We start from the raw sequence: 6,735 nt of genomic DNA, 5'->3' as shown, positions 1-6,735 counted from the left end.
CGACCACTGCTGGAATCCTGGGTCCAGTTCTGGTGTCCACCATACAAATATGTTGATAAATTGGAGAGGGTTCAGAGAAGAGCCACAAGACTTATTAAAAGATTAGAAAACCTGCCCAATAATGATAGACTCAAGGAGCTCAATCTATGTAGATTAACAAAGAGAAGGCTAAGGGGTGATTTGATTAGTCTGTAAGTACATACATGGGGAACAAATATTTAATAATGGGCTCTTCATTCTAGCAGAGAAAGGTCTAACGTGATCCAATGGCTGGAAGTTGAAGCTAGACAAATTCAGGCTGGAAATAAGACGTACATTTTTAACAGTGAGAGTAATTAACCATTGGAACAATTTACCAGGGTTGTGGTGGATTCTCCATCACTGACAATTTTTAAATCAAGATCAGATGTTTTCCTAAAAGCTCTGCTCTGGGAATTATTTTGTGGGAAGTTCTATGGCCTGTGTTAGACTAGATGACCCCATGGCCCCTTCTGGCCTTTAAATCTCTAAACCCTGGAAGTTTAGAGGTTGCCAGCTAAGAAGATTGCAGCTGGCCACTCAGAGCTCAACCTTCTTGCAATACATTGGTACCCTCAGCCTGAAAATTCATGAAGGCCAAAGTCACAGCCCAAGCCCACAGGCCAATAGCTGAGCCCATAATACAGGATTTGAGAATTTCAGAGGCCACAACCTCTTCCCACATGTACTGTCTGAGATCAAATTAACTTCAAAACCCATCTAGCTCCTTATAATGTTCTTACTAAATCTAAGGACTTGTCTCAGGAGCCAGCATTTTCACTCTTACCCCATTGTAAACTCTACTGACCTCAATGGACTTGCTCCTGATTTACAGCCAGTGTAAGTCAGAGCAGAATCAGGCCCCAAATATAAAAGGAGTTAAAAGGTGATCGAGAAGCGTTGAGCTCCCTGGGCTGAGTTTGCTGCTGATGTCACAATGTGTCAGATATGTGAATCCCCTAGGGCCAGGAAGCCCCTCAGGTACCTGCACTGCTGGGAAGAGCAGCTTCCAGCCTTGCACCCCTCCTCCTGTTTATTCTTTTACCTCAAACCCTCAGGGCCTCCTTTTCAGAGGCAAGTGAGGCATATTAGCCAATTTGCTGAGGCTACATCTACACTACAAGCGCTACAGTGCTGCAGCTACCTGCTGTAGACACTTGCTACAGCCATGGAAGGGTTTCTTTCCATCGCTTTTAGAAATCCACCCCCTTGAGAGGTGGTACCTAGATCAACGGAAGAATTCTTCCATTGTCCTAGTTGTGTCTATAGCAGGGCTTAGGTTGGCTTAACTGTGTCTCTCATAGCTAGGTCGACCTAAGTTTTAGGTGTAGACCAGGCCTGAGTGTGAGACAGGTGATTATGGGCAGGATACTCCCATAGAATCCATGTGGAAACCCAATGCCCTGGTTTCCATATGGATTCTATGGGGGTATCCTGCCCATAATCACCCGTCTCATGGGATGGGATGTTCAGGCATGCTTGGGGATCCCAGGGAACTGACTGCCCAGACATACAAGGGGGTTTAACAAGACTTCACTAAAGACAATGGGGAAAACTCTAGTGACTCTCAGCTGCTAGTGTTGTAAATTCAGGGTGGATGGGACCTGCACTACTCAAGCCAGGGTAGATGCTGCTGTGCCCATCAACTCCATTCCTGGCTCATCAGGAGGAAGCAGGGCGTGGGGGGAAGTCCTGGTGCTGCCTGTCCAGGTTGGTTAGGACAAACTCAGCTCCCCCAGGTGGCCAGCGTTGCCTTAGTGATAGCCTAACAACCTGGCCATTTTCCTTTGTGTAAAATCCTCATCACTGGGACAGCCAGGTGGCAGCATTTGCTGACTCTCATGATTTTATCACGAGTCTCATGGTAGCTGATTACTTTTAAGCTCCAGCTCCTGGAGTCATGTGATTAGGTGAGGATCCCAGCTTTCATTTTTAATAAAAGTGAGTTTTTAGCCTTCGCTGTTGTGGAGAAAAGCTTAAAATACATCCTGGGTACGACACAACGGCTCAGGCACACCAAGATGAATACAAGGAGCCTTAGCAGGTTTCTTAGTCTTAGAAAAACCCTCATGATTGTTAAGCCAATCAGATGATTTTCGAAGCCTGAGGCGTGATTCTTTATGAATGTGTGGGGCTGGCAATACTGGGGGCAGCATTTGCAAGATAGGCCATGGGCATCCGCAGTGCAGGCCTGAGAGCAGGAGTTTACTTTGAGCTTTCAACGCCTGCCATGGGATTAGCCCCCCCCCCCCCCCCCCGCGCACTGCAGAACGTACAGTGCTGGCTTCAGCTTCAGAGGCAGGAGTCCTGAGAGCTGCAGAGAGGGGGTGGGGGTGGGCTGAGACCTAGGGAAGCCAGACGGGCACACTCTGTGCTCATGCTGCCTAACACTTGCAGCTTTATGTTACATTCCAGCAGGGAACAGGGGGCTGCTGATTTACAGTTTGGGAGTGAGACTTTATGACTCGAGGGCAGGCATCCACCAGAACCATCTGTGTTCATCAGCGGGTATGCACATAAACAGCGCACACGGCCCTGCCAGTGCCTCCACTGACAGGCCGAGCACACAGCCCCCCAGTGGCAGGGAAGGAGCCGCCCCTTTAAGAGTGGGGGACTTCTGTTTACAAACTGCTTGCAGGACTTGGCGGGAAAAGCAGAGGGCAAAAATGCACCCAGGCTGTTGGCTGGTTTAAGGGAGGATGAAATCGATCCTGCCACGATGCAGGAGGACAGGCTGGGCAACCCATTCTAGGTTCCTTCCAACCCGAAGGAGCTGCTGAGTTTTCCATTTCGCCATGTGATTAAATTACTGCAGCTGTTTGCTTAATCCATTAGGGTTTAAGGATGTGCCCTTTTGCTACTTTTCTGACTGCTCCAGCAAAGTGCTTTGCAGTAAACAAAACTAAACAAAACTCTCTATTGTTGAAATCCCTTAATGTCTAGTAAAAAGTGTCACTTCTCCCCTACAGAACACAAAATACTGCTAAATATAGTGGCGGGCTCTTTCCAGTCACAAAAGCTGAATGGCACACCATTCTGTCCGGAAGCTTCAAAGGGAAGGGGGAAGGGGCTCCAGCAGATTGTTTATTTCATCTGTCCCACTGATAGAACCGGAGAATTAAGACATCAACTTAAAAGAATCTCCAGTCCTTTCATGCAATTCCAGCTCTTCTCATAGCAGATCTGGGTAGGAAATAGTTTCAGGAGGGGATTACAGGGAGGATCCTTAAAGCAGAGACTTTGTCATGTGGGCATCAATTTAAGGGGTTGTCTTGGGCCTGATGCCTGTTTACACTAAAGCCCCTTTTCACCACTCTGGTGCTCTGTAAAGCACCCTTAAGGTGGGTATAAATAGAACTCTAATATCAGTGAAGCTCCGCTGGTTTACACCAGCTGAGAATCTGTCCCGGATATCCCCTGAAGAATAGGTCCAGTACCCATATGGAAAAGCCCGACATAATTTACAGGGGATTAAAGCAATAGGGCTCTATGGAAATGTAACTGGGTTCCACCATAGTTACATTAAACACCTAAAGAAATTAAGGGGTCTCTCATTCTCTTTCTACAGACGTTTTCTTTCTCTAAACCAGTGACACTCAGACCTCAGTGGTTGAGGAGCCAAATTAGCAATCAACATTACCCAAAAGCGCCACTGTAGTGAGAATTTATTATCATTTACTCTAGTACTATTCATATTCAAACAATATGGCAGGGGAAATATTTAGTATATGGATAATAAGTGTTATTATTTTATCAACCACAATTGTAGTGACAGAACTCTTAATGCTTATTCAGAATCATGTGTTATCCAAACTTCAACTGCTGATCCTTACCTGTGTGGCTGTCACCGTGGCACTCCTCTGAAAGCAGCGCTGTGAAGTTGGGCTCTATGCTGGAGACAGCAGTTCAAAGGCACTCTTTTGTGTGTTGGAGACTGATTAATTGGTTAATAACACAGTAAAAGCATCCCGATTGGTTAATAATTAAATCACACACTGTCTTAATATCATGTGCTGCAAAGAGCGGCAGGAGACACATAAAAGAGCCACTGGCAGCTCCCCACTTCGGTCTGAGTATCACTGGTCTAAATCATCCTGTACAATTCCTCAACAGGGGTATTATTATCTCTTAAAGTCTATAGGATGGTTCCAAAAAATCTACAGAAAAGTATTGTTTTCTATGATCCTGGCTAGGGCTTTTCCACCAGGCTGCCACACCATTGGCAGTGCAAGTGAAGGTGCCTGCTTGCCCCTGCCAACAGGCCTTTGCTCTGCCCTGGAAGGAACCTTTCTTTGGGTGAGACGGGCATTTCGGCTCCACAATGCTCTGCTGGAGGCTAGGCAAGTAGTCTAGTGTGGTCTAGTAGCTGGAGCACTGGATTAGGATTCAGGAGACCTAAGGGTTTATCCCTGGTTCTACTACTAAGCTGCTGTGTGACTGTGGGCCAGTCATTTCACCGCTTTGTGCCTCAGTTTCCTTATCTGTAAAATACAGGTAAAGATCCTGCCATTTCTTTATACATAGATTTGTCTTCTGATGAAAAGTGCTGTATAAATGCTAGGTATTGTTATTACGCTGGAATCTCCACAAGCTCGTTCCAATTATTTTGCAGTGCCAGCAGAACCTGGAAATCCTGGAGAACTAAGCTCCTTTGTGTTATCATTTTGTTTCCATCTGTTTTCTTCTTTCAAAACGAAGAAGAAGAAAAGAAGCTAGGAAACGCCAGACCCAAACCATGTTAACAGAAAGTTAAAGTTACATCATTAAACACTCAAAAATTAGGAAATGCTAAACTCTCTGCCTCCTTCTGCATGGCTGTCACAATGCAGGCCTTAATGAGGAAAAGCACATACTATTTCTAAAACAGTGCAATAGACTATCACACCATATTACCCCAATTACCTGAAAAGAAGATTTGTAGTATTTATTTTTGTCATTCTTTTCTATTTATGTTAATTTCAGTGACAGAGTAACCCAGTACATCTTCATCACATTCTCTCTAGGTCTGTATTGGAATAATTTTGTCAGCATCCATGTACTACGTATTTTATTTTCAACCAGCAACACACCTGCAGTTAACTTATCTGTGCAGCTAGGAGGCCGAGAGTAGGGCTGCAGAAAGGTTTCACTATTACTCTGTTGTGTACTTACTCTGGGGTATGTTGTGCAATTAATACTTAGCTCTTTTCGTCACTAGATCTCAAAGCGCTTTACAAAGGAGTTTCATTACCCCCATTTTACAGATGGGGAAACTGAGGCAGGGAGCAATGACGTGACTTGCCTGTGGTCACCCACAAAGTTGGGGCAGAGCTGGGAAAAGGATCTAGGTCCCCTGAGTACCCAATCCAGTGCTCTATGCACTAGGCCACACTGCTTCATAGCTAATAAGGTTTACAGTTTACTTTTCACAAGAATTCCAGGGAATTTCTTTGTCTGGCTTATCATGTACTGTTTTGTGCAGCACAAACAAGGTTAACAGAATATAAGAATGGCCCTACTGAGTCAAACCCATGGTCCATCTAGCCCAGGATCCTGTCTTCCGACAGTGAACAGTGCCAGATGCTTCAGAGAGAATGAACAGAACAGGGCAGTTAGCTAGAGTGATACACTCACTTTTGTCCAGTCCCAGCATCTGGCAGTCAGCGACTTAGGGACACCCAGGCTAACATGATAGAAAAAAGCCCTATGCTATACTGTATTTGAGAGCTAGTATGTGATCATGTAATTAAGGAGTGTTCTGTAATGCAACTGCACAAGGTACAGCTAGATTGAACAGGAAACCTTAATGTTGGCATTTCCTGGCTTCTCTCTGCTGAATTGTGCAATCGTAATGTTCCCGTAACATAGTTTATTAAGGGAATCTATCTATCTATCTATCTTCAAATGTCATAAATAATTCTTTAGCTCTCTTTGGCATTAGAGTTTATCTCTGAAGCTTCTCTTTTAACTTGGTGCTTCCTGGAACCCAGGGAAACTTTACTGCTACTGCCTCTCTCTCCAAAAAACTTTCTCATATTGTTTATGGACGCCCATGCCACACACCAGGTGTAGACACTGTGGAAAAGATTCTCAGCTAGTATAAATGGTTGTAGCACCATTGGAGGGTGCTAAGGAAGGGCAATTTCCACCATTCACACATTGGTGCTATGCGAGCTACACCAGTTGAGGATCTGCCCCTGTATTATTGCATTAAAAACACAGGTTATAAGTATTTCCTTCTGCAGCTAGCCCTGGGATGTATTTTTAGCCTCTGTGCATTGCTCTGCCCTGCCTGTAAAAATCAATTCCTGCAGCGCTGCCAGCGCAGAACCGGTCTCCATAAAGTAGAAATTGACTCGACCCCAAGTCAGTTCAGCACGGCTGTTGGCCTCACCTGCCGGCAACTGGAGCCAGCAGAGCCAATCAAACGTATTTTTCTTCTCACCACTCTTGCTGGAATGGTCTAGGGCTACACATTGTGCCATTCATGCCTAATGCCCTGGGGACCGCGAAGCTGCCAGAGCTGCCTGGAGTTCCACTGTGCAATAAAGCTGCCCCGAGTCAACAGAGAGCTCTGTTGAATCGATGGCGAGTTGCCGTCTTGTAAATAGAATGGCGCTTTTTTTCTTTATGTGCTAAAATTAGAATGAACTGACTAGCTGAGCGGAATACAGGAAACTATACCATGGGGAGCAGGCTCTTGACTCATGCCCTGCTGGGACCATAGATGCTGCTCTC

Source organism: Emys orbicularis, chromosome 12, assembly GCF_028017835.1.
Source record: "Emys orbicularis isolate rEmyOrb1 chromosome 12, rEmyOrb1.hap1, whole genome shotgun sequence".
NCBI classification, from domain to species: Eukaryota; Metazoa; Chordata; order Testudines; family Emydidae; genus Emys; species Emys orbicularis.
The sequence above is the reverse complement of the archived record's forward strand: the minus strand, read 5'-3'. Positions refer to the sequence as shown.